The following is a 22,091-nucleotide window of genomic DNA, read 5'->3' as shown; positions in this document are numbered from 1 at the left end:
AAGAAGTAAACAAAATTGATAAACCCTTAGCCACACTAATGAAGAGAAGGAGTGAGAAAATTCAAATTACTAAAATTTGTGATGAAAAAGGAAATATCATGACAGACACTATTGAAATACAAAACATAATTGCAAGGTATTTTGAAAATTTATACTCCAAAAAAAAATTAGAAAATATCGAAGACATTGACAGGTTTCTAGAGACATATGACCCACCCAACCTGAATCAGGAGGACATAAACAATTTAAATCGATCAATTTCAAGCAACGGAATAGAAGAAGTCATCAAAAACCTACCAACAAAGAAAAGTCCAGAAGCAGATGATTTCTTAGCCGAGTTTCACAAGACCTTCAAAGAAGAACTGATTCCAATACTCCTCAAAGTATTCCATGAAGTAGAAGAGGAGGGAACCCTTCCAAACTCATTCTATGAAGCTATTATCACCTAAATACCAAAACCAAACACACACGGAGGGGAAAAAAAAAAAAAAAAAACTTTACACCAGTAACCCTAATGAACATAGATTCCCTTAAGAGAATTTTAGCACATTCCATAAAAACATATTAAATTGATAGTGCAGCATGATCAAACGGGTTTCATCCCTGGGATGCAAGGTTGGTTCAACATTCAGAAATCAATAAACGTGATTCACCACACCAACAGAGTTAAAGTTAAGGATCAGATGATTATTTCAATAGATACAGAAAAAACATTTGATAAACTACAGCACCCTTTCATGGTAAAAACACTAGAAAAAACAGCAGTAGTAGTTACATACCTCAACAATATAAAGGTTATCTGTGGTAAGTCCGTGGCCACCAATGTTCTAAATGGAGAAAAAACTGAAAGAATTCCCTCTAAAAACTAGAACGAGGCAGGGATGCCCTCTTTCACCCCTTCTATTCAATTTTGTCCTTGAAACTCTAGCCAGAGCAATTAGACATATCAAAGGAATTAAAGGAATATGAATAGGAAAAGAAAAACTTAAAATATCACTATTTGCTAATGACATAACACTATATTTAGAGGAGCTGAAAAATTGCACCAGAAAACTTCTAGGACTCATAAATGAATTTAGCAAAGTAGCATGATATAAAATAAAATGCATTTTTGTTCATAATTGATGAATACTCTGAAAGAGATATTAGGAAAACTACCCCACTCACAATAGCCTAAAAAAATCAATCTAACAAAAGAGGTGAAAGACCCCTACAATGAGAACTACAGAACACTAAAGAAAGAAATTAAAGAAAACCTTAGAAGATGGAGAGGTCTCCCATGTTCTTGGATAAGCAGAGTTAATGTTGTCAAAATGGCCACACTACTGAAAGCAATATTCAGATTCAATGCAATTCAAATAAAAATCCCAATGACATACCTCATAGAAAAAGAGCAAGCAATCATGAAATACATTTGGAAGAATAAAAGACCCAGAATAGCTAAAGCAATCCTTAGGAGAAAGAGTGAAGCTGGTGTTATCACAATACCAGACTTTCAACTATACTACAGAGCAATAGTAACAAAAATGGCATGGTATTGGCACCAAAATAGACAGTTAGACCAATGGTACAAAATAGAGGACACAGAGAAAAACTCACATAAATACAATCATCTCATACTAGACAAAGGTGCCAACAACATACAATGGAGAAAAGATAGCCTCTTCAACAAATGGTGCTGGGAAAACTGGAGATCCATATGCAGCAAAATGAAAGTAAACCCCTATCTCTCACCCTGTACAAAACTCAAATCAAAGTGGATCAAGGACCTAGGAATTGTCCCAGAGACTGTGCACCTAATAGAAGAAAAAGTAGGTCCAAATCGTTACCATGTTGGTTTAGGACCAGACTTCCTTAACATGACTCCCAAAGCACAAGAAATAAAGGAAGGAGTCAATAAATGGGACCAATTCAAACTAGAAAGGTTTTTTTCTTGGCGAAGAAAATAATCAATAATGTGAAGAGAGAGCCTACAGAGTCGGAGAAAATCTTTGCCACACACACACTTCCGATACAGCACTTATCTCCAGAATTTTTAAAGAACTCAAAAAACTTTGCACCAAGAATACAAATAATCCAATCAACCAATGGGCTAAGGAAATGAGCAGACACTTTACAGAAGATCTACAGAAATCAACAGATATATGAAAAAATTTTGACCATGTCTGGTTATAAGAGAAATTCAAATCAAAACTTTCCTAAGATTCCATCTCACCCCAATTAGAATGGCGATTATCAAGAATACAAGCAACAATAGGTGTTGGCGAGGATGTGGGGGAAAAGGCACACTCACACATTGCTGGTGGGGTTGCAAATTCACGCATCCACTCTGGATAGCAGTAAGGAGATTAAAAAACTTGGAATGGACCCACCATTTGACCCAGCTATCCCACTCCTTGGTTTATGCACAAAGGACTTAAAATCAGAATACTACAGAGACACAGCCACATCAATGTTCATAGCAGCTCAATTCACAATACCTAGAGTGTGGAACCAACCTAGGTGCCCTTTAATAGATGAATGGGTAAAGAAATTGTAGTATATATACATAATGGAATATTAAATAAGAATAAAATTGTGATATTTGCAGGTAAATAGATGGAGCTGGAAAATATCATGCTAAGCAAAATGAGCCAATCCAAAAGAACCAATGCTAAGTGAAATAAGCCAATCCCAAAAAACCAAAGGGCAAATGATTTCTCTAATAAGTGGATGATGATACATAATGAGGGTGGGGAGAGGGTAAGGGAAGAATGGAAGAAGGATGGATTGTGTAGAGGGAAATGAGGGGTGGGGACAGGTGGAAGAAGGAAAGATAATAGAATGAGACAAACATTATTACCCTATATACATGTATGATTATGCAAATGGTATTACTACTTTGGGTACAACCAGAGAAATGATAGTTGTATTCCATTTGTGTACAATGAATCAAAATTTAAAAAAGAATACAGGTAACAATAAATATTGGCAAGGATGGGGGAGAGTTTCACTCATACATGGCTAGTGGGACTGTAGGTTGTGCAACCACTTTGGAAAACAGCATAGAGTTTCCTCAATAAGCTTACAATGGAACCACCATTGGAATCAGGTATTCCACTCCTCAGTAGCTACCCAAAGGACTTAAAATGAGCTTGTTGCAGCAATGCAGCCACATCAATGATTATATCAGTTTAATTCACAATAGCTAGGTGTCCTGAAACGGCTGAATGAATTGAAAAAAATGTGGTGTGTCTACACAAGGGAATATTAATGAAGAATGAAATCATGGCGTTTGCTGGTCAATGGATGAAACTGGAGACTGTCACACTAAGTAAATAAGCCAATCCCCCAAATGAAAGGCTGAATATTCTCTCTGGTATATGGATGCTAGCACACACATTAGGTGGGGAAGAGAAGAATAGAAGTCATTGCATTACACAAAGGGAAATGAACTCAAGGGAGAGGGAATAGGGATGGGAAAGGCAGTAGAATGAATTAGAGAAAACTTTCCTATGTTCATATATGAATACATGACCAGTGAAACTCCACATCATGTTCAACCACAAAAATGGAATCCTAATTACAATACATTATACTACAGATATGTACACTATACGAAAATAGACTGGTCTGTCATGTCGACCAAAAAAGGATTAAAAAATAGAATTGATAAACTTGTAGCTAAGGTGACCAAAATAAAGAGAATGAAGGCCCAAATGAGCAAAATCAGAGATGAAAAACAAGGTATTACCACACAGTTTGCTGATATCATGAGAGTCATCAGAAAATATTTAGAAAATTCATACTCAAATAAACTGCAAAATCTAGAGGATGTTCACTGATTTCTAGATAAGTACAAATTACCCAAATTGACCCAGGAAAATATAGAAAGTCTAAACAGATCAATATCAAGTAGTTAAATGAAGCTGCACTTAAAAGCATACCAAGTTCTACCAGACCTCTAAAGAAGAAATAACACCAGTCTTCCCCAAATTATTCCATCAATTCGAAAGGAAGTAAGGCTCCCAAACACTTTCTATAAATCCAGTATAACCCTGATACGAAAATCAGACAAAGAACCCACTAGGCAGAAAAACTACAAATCAACATCCCTGATAAACACAGATGTAAAAATTCTTAATAAAATATTATAAAAACTCATTCAAAAACTACTTAAGAAGAGAATACATCATGATCAAATAGGCTTGATCCCAGGGACACAAGTCTAGTTCAACATACACAAATCAATAAATGTAAATCACCACTTAAATAGAATTAAGAACAGGAATTATCACCTTAGTAGATACTGAGAAGGTCTTTGATAAAATACAGCAAAAAAATTATGGTAAAACATAAGGGAATCTAGGGATAGAAGGAACTAAACATTGTAAAAGATTTATATGGCAAACCCATAGCCAACATCATACTGAATGAAGCAAAACAGAAAGCATTTCACCTGAAATCAAGAACAAGACAAGGATCTCCCCTCTCATCACTTCTATTCAATATAGTTCTCGATACTCTAGCCAGGGCAATCAGGCATAAGAAGGAAATTAGGGGGATACCAGTTGGAAGAGAAGCCAGTCAGTGTTCACTGATGACATGATTCTTTATCCAGAAGCCTCCCAAAACCTCCACCAAAAGACTTCTGCAGCTGATTAATGATTTAGCAAAGTGGCAGGATACAAGATTAATACTCACAAATCAATAACTTTTCTATTCTACAGCAGTGATTCAACTGAGAAAGAAATCCGAAAAACGACCCACTTCTCCATACCCTGAAAATATAGCTGGTATTTATCCAACAAAGGAGATGAAAGATCTCTACATGAAAACTATAGGCTACTGAAGAAAAAATAAATAAAAAGAACCTTATAATATGGAAAGACCTCCCATGTTCTTGAATAAGCAGATTTCATACAGTCAAAAAGCCACAGGCAAATTCAATGCAACCTCTGTCAAAATACTTGTGACATTCTCCATAGAACTAACAAAAACAGAAAAATGTAATGAAGGAATTTAACTACTGTTAGAGCTTACACTCATGTACAAGACAATGCAAATTGCTGTGGAGTAGAGATGCCGTGGGTGAGGCAGGACATCATGGCAGAAGCGTGTGCGGAGGAAACTGGCTCAGCACATGCCCACCATGAAGTAGACTGGAACTCCTCAACATGACAAAAAAAATTTCTAAAGGCAGGCCCTTAGTGATCCACCTCTTTCAGCTTCACCCTACCTACCCACAGTTACTACCCAGTTAATCCCTATGAGTGAATTAATTCCCTAACTGAGTTAAGGCTCTTATTGTTCTGTACAGTGGAACTGGTGCAGAGAAAGGAGACACCACTAATCTTATTTTGACGAGATTTATTGCGTCCTCCCTGTTTCTGTGTCTCCTGCCTTCTTCTTCTTCTTTCTCTCTCCTTCTCTCTCCCTCCTCTCCTCTCCTCTCCCCTGATCCTACCTTATCAGCCAATTATAGCAAAGTTTTTTCTCACACAGGAGAGCATGCATGGGAATACCAGCATGACACTACATAAATCACGAGCTGTCCATGAGAGGCATGATTCTAGATAGCCAATCCATGAGCCTGGCGTTAACATGTCATAAGTCTCCAAGGAACTAGTAAAAGCAAGCAGCCTTTTTAGGTACTTCCTCATTTTTGCAGCCAGCGCCCTTTGGCTCACTGCCAGGCGCCATCTTGTCCCAGATGGCCCTCGACATCTTATAACCCAATTATTTCATCTCTCATCCTTCTTGTACTGTCTCACACAGGGGCTTTTGGGGAACACCTCCTGTCTAAACTATATCAGCACTTTCCCGCAGTGTGTCTAGCTGTCATGTGCTTGTGTTTTCTCTTAGGATTCATTGAGATTTTTATTTGATGTGTCTCATTACATTTCAAAAAAGTTAGGCAATAATTTTTTCTTAATGTTTACCTTTATTCCCTTTTCCTCTCCAAGTTCTAATTATACATAAAGTTAGAATGTATACTCACATACTTGAGATAGATAACCTCTTGTTCTAAATAAATTTATACACATTTTACATGCTGGGGATTGAACCTAGGTCCTCACCATGTTAAGCATGCCCTTTTCCACTAAGCTACATCCCCAGCCGTAAATCTTTATTTTAGCTCTCTCTCAATAACTATGGATGATTATTATCCAGTTTTTCAGTTTCGTGATGCTCACTTCTGCAATTTCCAATATTTCCCACACCCATTCATGGGAAATTTTACATTCTGAATACTATATTTATTGTTCTTGAGTATTCATTTGATTTTAATTATCCATTTCTCTCAGAAATAGCTAATCTTTTCTTCTATTATATCACTATTAACTATTACTATATTGATTACAGTTGTTTTAGAGTATTACATTCTAATAGTGAACCATCACTGGGCCTACTTAAAATAATCATGTTTATTTTAGGCTTGTAGGTCATGGGATTTCATTTTTGTCCCAGGTCTTATTAATGTTTATAAAACTTTGTGTATAATTACTTAGGGTACAAATAAATATTCCTATGGCTCCTATCAAAGGACACAGGATCCTGTTTTAATCTCCACTCATGAGGATGAGGAATGACTTCTCAGGGTCCCAGCAGAGTGGAGCCCAGCTCAGACTCTGCCTCAGCTTCAAGTGTGTTCCCTCTGCCTCCATCACCTCAACCACAGCCTCCAGCTCTGCCAGTTTTTCTATTTGGTTTCAAGTGCACTTTAATGTGACTCACAGCTTGAATTCGAAAATCTTCAGTCTGGAAATCAAGGTGTGCCAGGAATCCAGGTGATCACTCTGAGAATGGAGTAGGGAAGAAGGCACCCTTCAGACATTATAGAGAGAGTAACTTCGGAGCCACAGGAGACACTGGGAATCTCTCACTCCAGAACCCAGGCATCACAATATGTGGAATGGGTATGGGTTAATTTAAACTTTGAAACAAAGTGAGAAGTTGGGTTGTCTACATGATTGGGACACAATTTTTGTCAAGGGAAATCATAGGAAACTTTGACCACCACTCTCCCCACATGACTATTATCAAGGACAGAATCCAATCAAGGGGCAAGTGAAATGTTCCACTGGGGACTCCATAGTTCTGTGCTCCCCACTGGGATCTCGTCACCTTACTAGAGACACTAAAATTACAGACTGTAGAGAGATGAGCTCACAGCACTCTTTCCTTAAAACTAAGCAGGTTATTCTCAGATGCACCAAGTACCCCTCATCCATCCAGACCAGTGAATCTCTGTCCCAGATGCAGTGAGTGAGGACACGGGGCATGTAGGAGGACTTTGAAATGCAAATTGAATCTTTTAATGAGGGTTTTTTTTTTTTTTTGTAGCTTTAGAAGAGAAATTCATCTCTAACCACTATACTACACCAGGCAACTCTGCTCCGCAAAGTACAATGAAGGAAATCTTCCTAGGATATGTCATCCTTTAATTTTGAGGCATAAAATATTAGTAACTGTTTTCCATAAAATGTCAATTATCTCAGGTTTCTATTTACTTTTAATCAGAAATTATAACACAACTTACAATAGATATGCCTTATGTGCTATCTCCTGCTTTATATGTGATTTACTTCCATAAAAACAGTGAGGGAAGTAATAAATTTCCTCATCAACTTTTTATTAAAATTCTCCTTTCTAATAATGAGTGTGTATGAAAGACATTTTGGTAGGAAGAATATTAGGAGAGGTTGAACTTCATCCTGTCCTGGTCTGTATGCTCAGAGCTCATTTTATCAGTACATCTATTCATGAACATGCATTTACAAAAGAAATGTAAACTTATTTCCTGTTCTTCTTCCCAAAGTGAACTGAACTTCACTTGTCATTATTGAACTCATCAGGGGAACATATTCTCCTGTAGGTATGTTTGGGTTTCCCAGTAATGACAGCTTAGTGTCCATGATGAAGCTCCTTTGGAGGCTTCTGATACTGCATTGTTAGAAGAATAATTTTTCTTCTAATATTTCTGAAGACAAACTTTAAAAGGTTGTTAGTGTCTAGCTGCAATTGTGAATGCTGAGCTGTTCTTCAATTCTTCCAATTTACAGAAACAAAGTATTATTGTCAGCCTTATTTTCCGGGAATAGCTGCCATTCATTTGGCCAGATAGTCTCCAGGTTTTTTCCTCTGTATTCCCGTAGCTCACATCTTTCACATGGGCTCTGCAAACAGTCCCTGATGTGCAAGCTGTTTCTCCTTAGTGCTCTTCATAGTTTTCCAACTATAACTGTGCTGCAAAGCAGAGCTTGCTGCCCAATTTTCTCTGAGTCCCAAATCCACATGAAACAGAACCAGTCCCACAACACAGATCACATTTGTCCATCATACCTTAGCATGCAGAAGGAGACAGGAGCAGTGGTCAGTTGAACTATATGGAAAAGACAAGCCAAACCATGATGTTCTCCTATTATTATTTTTATTGTTATTATATCAGAGATTGAACCCAGGGGTGTTTAACCACTGAGCTACATCCCTAGTCCTCTTTGTATTTTATTTAGAGATAAGGTCTCACTAATTTGCTTAGGGACTCACTAGGTTGCTAAGTCTGGCCATGAATACGGCCTCAGCCTCACACGCTGCTAAAGTTACAGGCATGCACCACAATGTAAAGCCCATGTAGAGAGATTTATGTTCCTCTCTATGGAAGGTCTCTATGGAAGTGTTTTTGAGGGTAGTTTTCTGTCTGTAGTTTATAAAACATGATTGTTTTTCTTGGAATACTGTATTATCCAGATACTCTTGCAGCACAATAGCCGTAGTTGAGGAGGTCCCTTGATCAGCCTGCTGAGCGCAGGGAGTTCTTATCTTGTCCCTGAGCCTCTAGGACTCTTCGGTGCTAGGCAGATGTGACTGGGAGGAGTCAAGGCTGGGAGTGGGTATGTTAGATAATTTCTTTTAACTTGTTTTTAGGAAGGGATTCTATTCACCAGAATGCTTTCTAATATAAATGAGATACTAACACAGACATGGCTACATACTCTTCTTTACAATATTTACATATTACACAATATCTAAGTGAATAAGGCATATATTTGATGTGTGTTTTACTTACACATTAGTATGTGATCTAAGATTTGAACAGAGGTCAAAGTGTAGTGGCACGGGAATGTAATCCCAGGGGCACAGGAGGCTGAGGCAGGAGGACTGTGAGTTCAAAGTCAGCCTCATTAAATGAGGAAGGCCCTATACAACACAGAAAGAACCTGTGCTCTGGGTCCAATCCCTGGTACTAAAAAAAAGAAAAAGAAAAGAATTGAACACACCTGGAAAACTCCAGAAACATGAAATCTTTCCTAGTTTGACAGTTATTTTTTGTAGTTGGTATTTACTCAATCTCCTCTACATTCTGGAGAAAGGAGATTCATCTTTCATGCTACTCATGTGGAATTTCACCTTTAGAAAAGTTATTCTTTCCAGTCATTTTAAAGCAACAATAAACAGATGTCTTAATTTCTACATATTGTTGCAAATTTGTGACCTCTTCTCATTCCTAGTTTTACAAAACATTTGGGTTTGCATGACTGCATTCTTTGAAGTAACACTGAATTTCATCTAGTGCTTTGACTTATAGATGATTATAATATGTTACTGAAAGTTTTACAATGCTGTTTTACAATGCTGGAATAGTTCAAGTTTGAAAACAAGCACAAGTAAAGCAAAGTCTCCATGTCACAAAAAATCACATAGGAAAACAGAATTTTAGAAGTATCCTTTTAATTTCATTTTATAATGTTATATATAAAAGATGATACAATGATTACACAAGTGGTATCCCTCTACTTCAAGTAAAGAGAAACAAGATGTATACCATTTGTTTACAATAAAAATAAATAAAAAAGATAATATACATGTATATATATATATAAACTTATTTTAAAGCTTCATCAGTATATATGTGATGGGCTGACAGATCTCGCTCCACGGAACTGTTGTAGGCCAGGCTATTTGGGCAATGACTAAACAGACTCCATTTTACCTTGAGACCCCACGTTATGCAGGGAATGCTTCTCCCATGGGAACACCCCTCCTCTGTACCCTTCAACAGTTGCTTAGCATGACTCGTTGGGCAATACAAAACCACGAAATGGGAATTCTTGTATCATGGAAAATTCTTCTCATTTTGATTCCTAGCTTCTTAAGCAATGTTCCATGTTAACGGTGATGTCAACAGTGATTGTTTAGATGTTAGTAACCGTTCTTTAGTTTGCACCTAAGTAAGGTCGTTTTGACCCACTTCCCCCTCTGCTAATGATTTCAGATCCCATGATGTTAGCTTGTAATTTTGAATCACAGCAACAGACACTTATGACTGATGTACTGATCTATGGTAGAAAAACCCCTGCAGCCCTGTGGTCAGGGCTGTTCTCCCAATAGTCATTTTGGGGCCTTGTGTGAGATAGTCAGCTGGTCAGCTTAAGAAAGACTCTCAGATTTGGACTTCTCAGTGGCGATTGGCCTGTTCTTCAGTTGCACTCCATAACATATATTTTCCTCCAAAGAAGCAGGTGCATGACAACAGATGCATGTCATATTTATGTACAGAGACGCCAGGGAATAACTGGGCTGTGTGCCCGTGATCGTGACTGAAGCATAAAGTATGAAACAAAGGTGCTTCATATAAAATCTTTCAGGTGCCTTTCCTGGGCTTGTCATGGGAGCCAACCCAAATATTGTGAGTGAGTGAAAGGATGGATCTGTCATTTGGCATGGTCATCACATGTGGGAAAACATGAACTTTTGTGTAATGATGTTTAGAATTGTCTTTTTACACAAATACCGCTTGTTCTCACTCATGAATAGAAGTTAAAATCACTGACCACATAGAAGTGCACCTTAGCAGAGGCTGGGAGGGGCAGTGGAAGGAGCAGGGAAGGGCGGGGTGAGGGGCACCTGTGCACAGCTGCAGGGCTGCGGTTAGCAGTTCTCATGCTCTATAGGTCAATATGGTCACGAGGATCGACACTAAATAAGGACATACAACCACATAAGTAGAGGAAGCGATTTGAGATACCTACCACTTTAAAATGATGAAATTTGAGGAAATGAAAAAGTGACTCCCCTATTGTAATCATCAAACAATGTAAGCATGTATTGATTTACAATATTTTACTCCAAGTATCAGTCCAAATCTATGTCAATCAAAGGCTACCATCATGAGACTGTCTTCACTTTATGGAAAAACTGAGCCTAGATATCAGGTTCATGGGTCTCTCAAGGTTGCACTTGAATTACATGAAAGATCATATCATTAAATTTAAGCCACCTGACTTCATATTTTGCAATATTTAGCAACAAACACCCAGCCAATAGCAGAATATACTATTGTGATTGTTTAGGGCAGTACTCAGTGAGAAGAGGTCACAACTAAGGCTCCTCAATCTTTACAACACTTTTTCAAATCAAGTATATTTACAAGCAAAATGGAATGAAAATAAAATTAAAAGATGGGAAATTGTAAATCATAAATATGTGAAATTAAACACCTTCTAACCAATCATGCAAAGAAGAATTCAGAAGTGAAATCGGAAAATTTCTTGAGAAAAACAAGAATCAGATTACAACATACTAGATTTGGGGACACATCAAGAGGAGTGTGATGAGTTGTAGAATAATACATTCTCATATCACAAAACATAGTAGAAATCACCTGCAAGTAAGCTACCTAACTTGACCCTTTAACAAACTAGAGAAAGAACATCAAATCAAACCACAAATCATCAGAACAAGGGCAATAATTTAGGTCACAGTAGAAATAAATGAAGGGCATTTTGATCATGGGTAAGAGTCAACCAAACCAAAATATTGATTTTTCATGAGGCCAACAGAGTTGACAATCTTCCCTGCAGAATGGCTAAGTGAACAAACAATAGGGAAGAAAAGAATATGAGAAATCAATGAGGAAACATTACAACTGATACCATGGGGATAATAGGAATCATTGAAGATTGCTGTCAACACACCAACCAAACCATAATCAGAGAGAAACAGAGAAATCCATGGTCACATACAACCTCAGAACACTGAGAAATGACAAAATAAAAACTTGAACAGAACAATAAGGATTGAGAAGATTGAACCAGTAACACAAAACATTCCCAGCCTCCAAAACAGGGGCCCAGGAACCACATCACTTCATGATTGAAGGCTACAAAATTACTAAACAATTAATACCAAACCATCTTTATCTCCTCCAAAAATGGCAAAAGAAACAATTCCAAACTCATGTTATTAAGTTGACATTCTCGTATACCAACACCAGGAAACATACTACAAGCAAAAAAAAAAAAAAAAAAATTACTAAAATCCACTTGATGAACACAGATAAAAAATGCTTGGGAAGAATGAGAACATATTGCATTCAAGATTCTGAAAGCATCATAGATCATTAAGGTCTGGGATTTATCTCTGGGATACAGGACACACAACATTCCCAGGGATACAAAGGAAGCACTTGGCAAAATGGAAAACACTTTCCTGAGAAAAAAATTATGTACAAATCAGATGCAATCCCTATCTAAATCCCAGTAACTTATTTTTCAGAAATAGGAAATAAGAAAGTTAAAGCCACATGCAATCATAAAAGACCCTGAACAGCTAAAGCAATCTTGACAAAAAACAAACCTAATGAAAACACACGCTTATTTTAAAATATATTACAAGTTTATAGTAACATAAACACTGAGGTGGGAGTGGGGATACATCATAGGGATGTAGCCCATACCCAGCATGCACGAGCCCTGGGTTACATCACCAATACTTCAAAAATTCACACACACACACACACAATTATGGCACTGGCAGAATAGTAAAGTCTAAACCAGTGGAAAAGAACAGGGTGCCCAGAAAAAAGTTCAAATTCAATATCATTAAGACATCTTTACAATCACTGCCAAATACAGGCAATGTAGTTCATTAACAAATATTCACATGCAAAAGAATGAAACTGGACCCTTATCCTACATCCACACACAAATATAAAATAAAGGTGGATTGCAGATTTACATGTGAGACCTGAATCTGTAAACCTGCTATAGAAGACAGTTGGAAACTTTCATGACATTGGAATAGAAAATGATTTCTTGGGTAATACCCAAAAGGGCAGGCAACCAAGTCAGTTATACACATGGGATGACATGAAACTAAAAAGATTCTATACATAAAGGTAAAACATCAACTTTTAACATACAACCTACACGATGGAGAACACATTTTCAAATCACATGTCCAGAAAGAAGTTAATTTGCAACATTTGTTAAAACCTCTTAGAATTTAGTAAAAGAAAAACCGTGTCATTAAAAATATCATAAGACTTGAAGAGATATCCCATCCCAGGAAAAACACATATAAGGTAAACAAGCAATGAAAACACGTTCAACATCAATTAATTTTCAAGAAAATACAAGTCAAAACCACCATGAGATATTCTGTCACAGCAGTCAGGATGGCTATGATATGAAAAGAAATGTAACCATTACTGTTGAAGACATGTGCTGTTGGGAGTGTAAAATGGATCATTTTCCACAGTACCTAAATGAGTATGGGGATCTTCCAAAGAACCAGAGGTAGATCTACCATGAGTTCCAGCCATGCTCTGTGAGAACCTATGCAAGTGAGTGGAAGTCAGTATCACTAGATTTTGGTGCCCCCATGTTCGTGCCAGCCTTACCCACAGCAGCCAAGATGTAAAATTACTTGGTGCAACTGAAATATGGGTGGTAAGAGAAACTGTGGCAGCTTACTGAGCCTTTAAAAGAGGAAATCCTGCCATTTGCAATAACATGAATTTATCTGGAGAACATTATGAAAAGTGAAGTTAGCCAATCACGAAAAGACAGATGCTCATGGTTCTAAACAGTCAAATTCATGGAAAGAGTGACATATTTGTTGCCAGGGTTTCGGTTTAGTAGAAAGAGATCATTGCTCTTAAATGGGCAAGTTTCAGTTTTCCCTGAGATTTGCTGTGTAATATTGTGTTTATTCTTAACAGTACTCTACTGTGCACTGAAACATTTTATAATATAGTAGTGTACATGGTTCCTTCAAGGAGGGAAGGAAGGAAGAGAGGACAAACAAATGAAGACTAGCTTCCTGGTTTGCAAACTTTACACTCATACATGGATCCATGCTCAGAACAGCCCTGTGCTTCCTTTGATGCCTGTCATTGCCAGGGTGAAATTCTTCCTCATTTTATCACTGTACATGTGTTTTCAAAGTGAAGTCCAATAAGAAACGGGATCATGAGCAGAAGGGATGCATGGACATATTCTGCTGCCATTCTTTGCCACCCACTTCAACATAATGTCTGGAATTCTTCTAGATATTTATCACTCTTTTGTCTCTTCATTTCTATCCATGGGTCCATGTTCCTACCACTTCTCATTTACCTGAATCCTGGACAACTTCTGTTGTGCATATTCTATTTGCATATGCACTATGGATTAATGCTTTCAGGTGTCAGACTTGAAAAAAGTCATTTTTAACTCTATTTTAAGAAATTATTTGGTCTGCATATATAAATTTAGAGGGAATAAAAGTTTGTTTTTGTCTACACTTTTAAGATAAGGTCTTGCTGTGTAAAGGTTAATTTGAATTGTCAACTTGATTGGATTGAGAGATGCAGATGATTAAGACCTTTCTGGGTGTGTCCATGAGGGCGGGCCTAGGAATGATTAGAATGTTGAACAGTGAACTGGAGACTCTCCCTAAGTACTGGCAGAACTGCCCAGCAGGACGGTGGCTTGAATGAAATAAAAGTTGGAAGTACAAGGAAGCAGATGCAGACGCAAGTTCAGCTCTGCTTGAATGGGTTGTTGATCACTGCTTTGATCATCTGAGGATATCAGACTTTTGCTTCTTCACTCTTCCCAAAGCAGACTCTGCCAGTGATTCTCCAGGTAGCTTCCAGAACCCTTGATCTCAGACTATGGTAGCACTGTTGATCCTTCTTGTTGTGGGGCTTCTGCCTCTTGAACTGCACAGCTGCTGGTTTTTCCAGCTCTCCAGCTGCAGACAGCCATTGTGGACTATCCAGCTTTGGATTGTGTAAGCCAATCTAATAAATCTCCTTTCTATAATCATACTTCCTGTTGATTTTGTTCCTCTAGAGAACCCTACTACATGCTGTCTTCTGGGTTCCAGGGTCTCCCTTACCAAAGAAGTTATCTTATATCCCTGCTTGCTGTTTGTTTTGGAGGGCATGCACCACTTTTAAGACCTCCTTCTTCTTTCTGGAAGTTCAAACACAAAGTACCACTTATATTTCTGTGTATTATGACAATGTTTTGATGTAGGATTCATTCCAGGTTTTGGTTAACATACTTTCATTAGGCTTGAAAAATACTTAGTCCATTATTTTTTCTAAATCTTCCTCCCTTTTTTCCTTTAATTTTGGATCTGTAAGTATGCAAATGTTTGAATGTTTATAGCTTATTCATACTTTATACTTATTTCATTTATTCTTTTTAGTTATCCATGATGGTAGAGTCTATTTTGACCTATTTATACAAACATAAATGACTTATGTTAATTAGAATCCCAGTCTTGTGTCTGCACATGATGTGGAGTTTTACTGTGATGCATTCATATATGCAGAGAGGAAAGTTATTTGTGTTAGTATCAACATACCACAGAAAACAATCAACCATTATTTCACTGAGCACGGTAGTCTCCAGATTCATCCATTTACTATCAAATGTCATAAAAACAAAATAATTGGGAATCAATCTAACAAAAGGGGTAAAAGTTCTCTTCAATGAAAGGTACTAAACACTAAAGGAAAAAATTGAAAAAGACCTTATTCAGAGGGAAAGACCTCCCATGTTCTTGGATAGGCAGATTTAATATTGTCAAAATGGCCATACTACCAAAAGTGCTACACAGATTCAATGCAATTCCTATTAAAATTAAAATGCCAATGACATTCTTCATATAAATGTTTCACTCAGTTTTACTGCCCCATGATCCAGGCAGTTGATGAGGATTTGACAGCACATGTTCTTTGTGTTTGGAAGTTAGACACCTTCTAGGGCAGCTGTGCAGATTCCCCTGCAGATCACATCAGACGGCACAGATCATGAAAGATAAACGTTTTTATGTTAAGCAAGAGATATGTAGAAACTTTTCTTCCCTGCAACTAGCATGCGTTCTAGTAGTAAACCACTACAGATCACATGCAGAGACTGATACAATGAAAAGATCAGAACTATCTGTGAAGGTCCTTGGACTGGCTGGGTCTTTCAAAGTGAGCTTCAACAGTGATTTCTTTTTTTTGAACAAGAAGTTAAGAAATATCTGTTTCCAGCAAAGGATACAATCAAGAATGTGAAGAGAGAGCCTACAGAGTGGGAGAAAATCTTTTCCACACACACTTCAGATAGAGCACTTATCTCCAAAATTTATAAAGAACTTATAAAACTTTACAACAAAAATACAAAGAAACCAATCAATAAATGGGCCAAGGATCTGGACGGACACTTTACAGAAGAAGACACACAGGCAATTAAATATATGAAAGAGTGTTCAACATCTCTAGCAATTAGAGAAATGCAAATTAAAACAACTCAAGATTTCATCTTACTCTAATTAGAATGGCTTTTATCAAGAACACAAACAATGATAGATGTTGGCATGGATGTAGGGAAAAAGGCACACTTGTACATTGCTCATGGAGTTGCAAATTGGTGCAGCCACTCTGGAAAACAGTGTGGAGATTTCTAAGAAAACTTGGAATGGATCCACCTTTTTACCCAGTTATCCCACTCCTCGGTTTATACCCAAAGGACCTAAAATCAGCAAATCACAGTAACACAGCCACATCAATGTTTATAGCAGCTCAGTTCACAATAGGTAGACCGTGGAACCAACCTAGGTGCCCTTCGACAGATGAATAGATAAAGAAACTGTGGTATAAATACACAATGGAATACTATTTAGCCATAAAGAAGAATAATATGATGGCATTTGCAAATAAATGGATGGAATTGGAGAATATCATGCTAAGTGAAATAAGCCAAGCCCAAAATCCAAAGGCCGAATGTTTTCCCTGATAAGTGGAAGATGATACATAATGGGGGTGGGGGTGGGGAATGAGGGAAAAATGGGGGAACTTTAGAATGTGTAGAAGAAAATGAGAGGGAGGGGGTATGAAAAATGGTAGCATGAGACAGATATCATTGCCCTATGAACATGTATGATTACACGAATGGTATGAATCTGCGTTGTGCACAACCATAGAACAAAATTATGTACTCCATTTGTGTACAATGAATCAAAATGCAGTCTGTAAAAAATTAAAAGCTAAATAAAAATAAAAAATAAAAAAAAGAAATATGTGTTTCATGCACAGGCAATGAAATTAAAAGACTATCCCTGCATTTTCCTCCACTTCTTGCTGAAGGACACCCATACATCAGTCATCAAACACTTACCTGAACCCATCAGTCACACACAGCAGGAACCAGGTGGACGACTTGTGTTCTCGGGCCTTCAGCAGTTCCACGGTATGGCCATTACTCCACAGAGTGACCACTTCCTATAAGGACCTGTGCTACACTTGCAAGCTCACCTGCTGTAGATGTGCTCATCCAGGGTACCAGGTGGTCCACATTCTGGGTCTCCTTCCTCTGTGTGTGTTCAGACCTAGCAGAAGAGACAGAGCACAACAGGTCATGACATCATGGGTCAAAGAGAAAAGTGGCTTAGCTGAGAAAGGAGGTGGGCCACAAATGGAAAGAGCTCAAGATGAGGAGACTTGCTCAGAGTGGGTATGAAGAGCAGAGCAGGAGGTCACCAAGAACACCCAGAGCAAGGGAAGGCATAAGTAAACCAGAGGTCTGCAACGTGGAAGGGGAAAGGCTAAAATGATCTCTTGCACTCAAGGTGCTGATGCCTTTGGATTAGTAGAAATGCAAGCTGTGTGTGGATAGGTGCACAGGCTCCTCTGTGGGTTTGACCGTGACCCACACAGCTGACACAGCCCAGCTGTCACATGCTCTAAGATGTCTGCAGAAAAACGCAAGACGGGCTGCAACATGATCAAGCACAAATCACAAGTCATGAACTCAAGTGCAGTTTTGGGTTCCTGGGGAGAAATGAGGACCTGTTCCAGAGCACCCCATTATGCTATGTGGTCTAACAAGAGCCCTGCTCTCCTGTCCCCATTAGCACGGCTTTCAAAGCCTGTTTATACAACCTCTGAATTCTCACAACACCAGCAAGTAGGGATCAGGAGCACCATTTTACAAATGGAGAATGTGGGACTGAGACATGGATAAAACCAAAATCTGCAGGAGACACGCCTAAAAGTAAATCTTAGCTCCCAGACTTCTTTTGGGCCTGGGTTTCTGGAGAAAGCCAACAAGACTCATATTCTTTTGCCCAATGACAATCTTAAATTTATCTGGAAAAACAGAGGCCTAATATTAAACAGTGATTGGATACAGTACATCAGAGGGCCACAAATTTAAATTTTAAAAGCTCAGGTAAGCCAGGGACAGTGGCACATGCCTGTAATTCCAGCAGTTCAGGAAGATGACACAGGAGGATGAAGAGTTCAAACCCAGCTTCAGCAACTTGGGGAGTCCTATCTCAAAATAAAATATAAAAAAAGGGCTGGGGATGTTGCTCTGTGGTTAAGCACTCCTGGGTATATGAAAACAACCACCAAAAAAATATGAAAACATTACTGAATAAGAAAACAACCACCAAAAAATAGTGACTTAACAAAACATGACTTTAATTATTCCAATATCTTCCCCACCCTTATAGGTTGTATTCTAGAAAATTCACCTATGAAGTGTGACGTCCTCTGCAGGGTCAAGGCCATCTCCCCACCTATGATTTTCTCACTTCCCAGGTGCCAGGAGCACATAGATGAGTGTGGTGGACTGTGGGATCCAGACCAGAGTCCAGCAAGGGACAGTCGCACCCCAAGCTTACCCTCTTGGACCTCCAGGTCTCACCGTCTACACAGCAGGCACCAGGAAAAGCCTCTGTGAACACGTGGGGACAATGGTCGCTCCCAAAAACCAGTGTCTCTAAGGTGACATTCCCCAGGACTCCTCCCACAGAGCCCACGGACTCCAACCCACCTGAACACACGGAAAGTCCACAGGAAAGGACTCAGGAAGGCTGCCTGCAGCGTCCTCAGCCTCCCTCCATGGCCTCTTTTTGTGGAGGTGGGAAACTGAGGCCCCAACGGAGCAGACTCGGAGGTCACTTTTCTGCCCCGAGAGCCCAAGGGCACTGCTCCCCGCTGGGTCCACAGCGACTTCTGATAGGATTGCCAGACATATGCACTTCTTGTGGCTCCCTTCCCCTGCTGAGGACATACCCGCCATGGCGGCAGCTCGCCAGCCAGCTCATTCGCTCGCTGAGCTCAACTGGGAGCCCGGTTGAGACTCGCCTCCAACTTGCTTCCCTAGGCCCCGCCCCATCCGCTCCTCCTAGGGGTTGGGCTCCACTCAGTCTGGAGTTTGGCTCCGCCCCTGCAGCTCCGCCCATTAGACGGGTCCTACTTGCTTCCCTAGGCCCCGCCCCACCTGCTACTCCTAAGGGTTGGGCTCCACTCAGTCTGGAGTTTGGCTCCGCCCCTGAAGCTCCGCCCATTAGACGGGTCCTACTTGCTTCCCTAGGCCCCGCCCCACCCGCTCCACCTAGGGGTTGGGCTCCACTCAGTCTGGAGTTTGGCTCCGCCCCTGAAGCTCCGCCCATTAGACGGGTCCTACTTGCTTCCCTAGGCCCCGCCCCACCTGCTACTCCTAAGGGTTGGGCTCCACTCAGTCTGGAGTTTGGCTCCGCCCATCAGCTCCGCCCATCCTTTGGCCTCCACTTGCTCCCCGAGGCCCTGCCCCATTCACTTCCGCCCATCACTTTGGCTCCACCCAACTCCACTTGCTATGCCTGACAGGCAGACAACAATGATTTTCACTGACTTGTCAGTGACCCTCCCACATCAGAATGGACTGGGAAAGGAGGCACCCAGGGTCACCCAACAGAGATGGGAGATGAAATTGGGAGTCTGCCTTTCTTCTGCTGCCAGTTTGCATCCCCAAAGCAGGGAGTGAAGCCTAACGCTGTGGTCCCCTGGGGTGCTTCCAGGGTGCACTTGAGGTTTCACAAGGAAGCACCAGGGTCTAGACTTTTTGTGGCAAAGGGGACTGAGGTATGATCCTTGCTCTGGGATGAGGCATTAGAGGTGTCCAAACTTCTCATCCTACCAGTTGGGAGTATGGAAGATAGATAGAGCAAAGTGCTTACCTGGGATTGCAGAGCAAGTTGACCAGTGACCCACTTGATCTCACTACTGCCTCCCATCGATTCTCTAAGGAAGGCCATTATCTTGGACACTTGGAAATACACATGCTCGGGTAACACCCCAGATGGGCCCCACCAGAACTGGGGGAGTGGGGAGCCCTGTGGATGTTAACATGACCATCTCCTGGGGATTCAGATGCCAGCAAACTGCAAAATAAGCATGTACACATACACATACACACACACACACACACACACACACACACACACACACACACACACACATACAGTAGGTATTTATCATAAAATGGTCATATAATGGCCTCAACCTCAGGTTCTCTGGAAAATCCTCTTCATCTGAAGGTCCATTCATAGGCTCAGAAAAGAGGACACCAGATCCTGCAAAATCAACAGGGATTTGGTTCTCTACTCTGGGGGTCAGGGAGACTCCTTGAAGAGGAAAATGGCTTGTGGCTTCTTCCCTAGCACACAGTGGTGCTTTAAATACCTTCCATGATACCATTGCTTAAATATATGCTATCTTAAAACTGCCTGTATTCTCTTACTCTCTTCTAAATTCAACAGGTCCCTGGTTAAATGCTTTCTTTTAAAATGTTGGATTCATATTAAGCTGAAAACCAGTTTTAAATGCTCATTCGTCAAGCTTCTAGTGTATCTTTCTGGAATTCTAAGGGCCTGCAGAGCACTTTTCTCAAGACAAAGGCTCAGTGCTGGCACACCTGTCCCCATTTCTGAGCTAAAGAAATCAAGGCCAAGAGAAGAGTGAGGACCTGCCTTTCCCCTCTCTGCCCGCTCTGGGCTCAAACTACCAATTCTCCATTGCTATGGAGAACTGTGTTCCAGCCACGGTCATCTCCGCATGCAAGGGGCTCCTCTGGGAAGAAGGGGCAGCTCTCCCTGAGAGGTATGGGCACTGTTGGCCACTGCTCTGTGGGCATGGCGTGGAGTAGCTCTGGGCACTGGGGGAAGACTGGGACCCTGCTGGAGCCCTAAGTCCTATGAAGCCCGTTAAGCCTATCTTGGATGGCACGTGGGCGGCTTCTGCAGGAAGCCCCCTCTTAGAGCCCTGAAGAGGGATCTGGCATCCGTATCTGTGCGCAGGTCACTTGTGCACACGGAAGTTTGAGACACACTGGCCTGGTTGATCTTTAAGATTCCTTCTGACCCTCCAGGTCTGAATTCCAAAACACATCATGATCATCAAAGCCAGTAGCTACCCTGGGCTGGAGTGCCTGACATACGCTGACTACTAAATGCTTTTCCTATATGACTGTCTGGAGACCAGGGGGACACTTTATGGCCATCAGCACACAGATGAGAAAACCAAGGCTCAGGTACCTCATCAGTTTACTAAGATCACACAGCAAGAGGCTGAGTCTTTTGCTGCTGTACCCTTGGCAGTATTTCACATCTGCCTCTCCCTTGAATTCCCATGTGTCTTAGGAGCCTCCTGGACCTGTCTTGGGATTCTGTTGCACATCTGTGATGGACTGTATCCCCAAACTTTCTTGCTTCCCACTTGTCTCCCCAAATTCACACACAGGGTTGCTCATGCGTCAGAGGACTCCATGGGACTCTAGCAGTGGGATGAGTGAGCGGCTTCCTTCCCAGGCTTGATGCACATGTTCCAGCCCTTCCCACCCTGACACGCCTTCCCCAGGGGAGCCCTGGATCACCAGACTGGGCAAGGCCCGACTTGTGAGTGGCGCACAGGGACGGCACTGAATCTGTACGACAATTTGGGGAGTGCCACCTTCCTCAGCTTCTAATCCACAAATAGGTTGTCTCCCATTTTCTTAGGTGTCATTTAATTTTGTTCA

General features: G+C 40.3%; 1 pseudogene across 1 annotated transcript in view; it reads right to left on the bottom strand.

The window, feature by feature from the left end:
- Positions 1-19,334, bottom strand: part of LOC306650424 (vomeronasal type-1 receptor 90-like) — a 39,993-nt pseudogene extending 20,659 nt beyond the window's left edge. Inside the window, exons 1-2 of the transcript in view lie at positions 19,328-19,334; positions 18,957-19,085 (exon numbers count right to left, since the gene is read on the bottom strand). The product of the transcript in view is annotated as a vomeronasal type-1 receptor 90-like (transcript). The remainder of the gene's footprint in view (positions 1-18,956; positions 19,086-19,327) is intronic.
- Positions 19,335-22,091: the final 2,757 nt, after the last annotated feature.

This window comes from Sciurus vulgaris (genome assembly GCF_902686455.1).
Source record: "Sciurus vulgaris genome assembly, chromosome: 19".
NCBI classification, from domain to species: Eukaryota; Metazoa; Chordata; class Mammalia; order Rodentia; family Sciuridae; genus Sciurus; species Sciurus vulgaris.
This window is presented reverse-complemented; position numbering and strand designations above follow the sequence as displayed.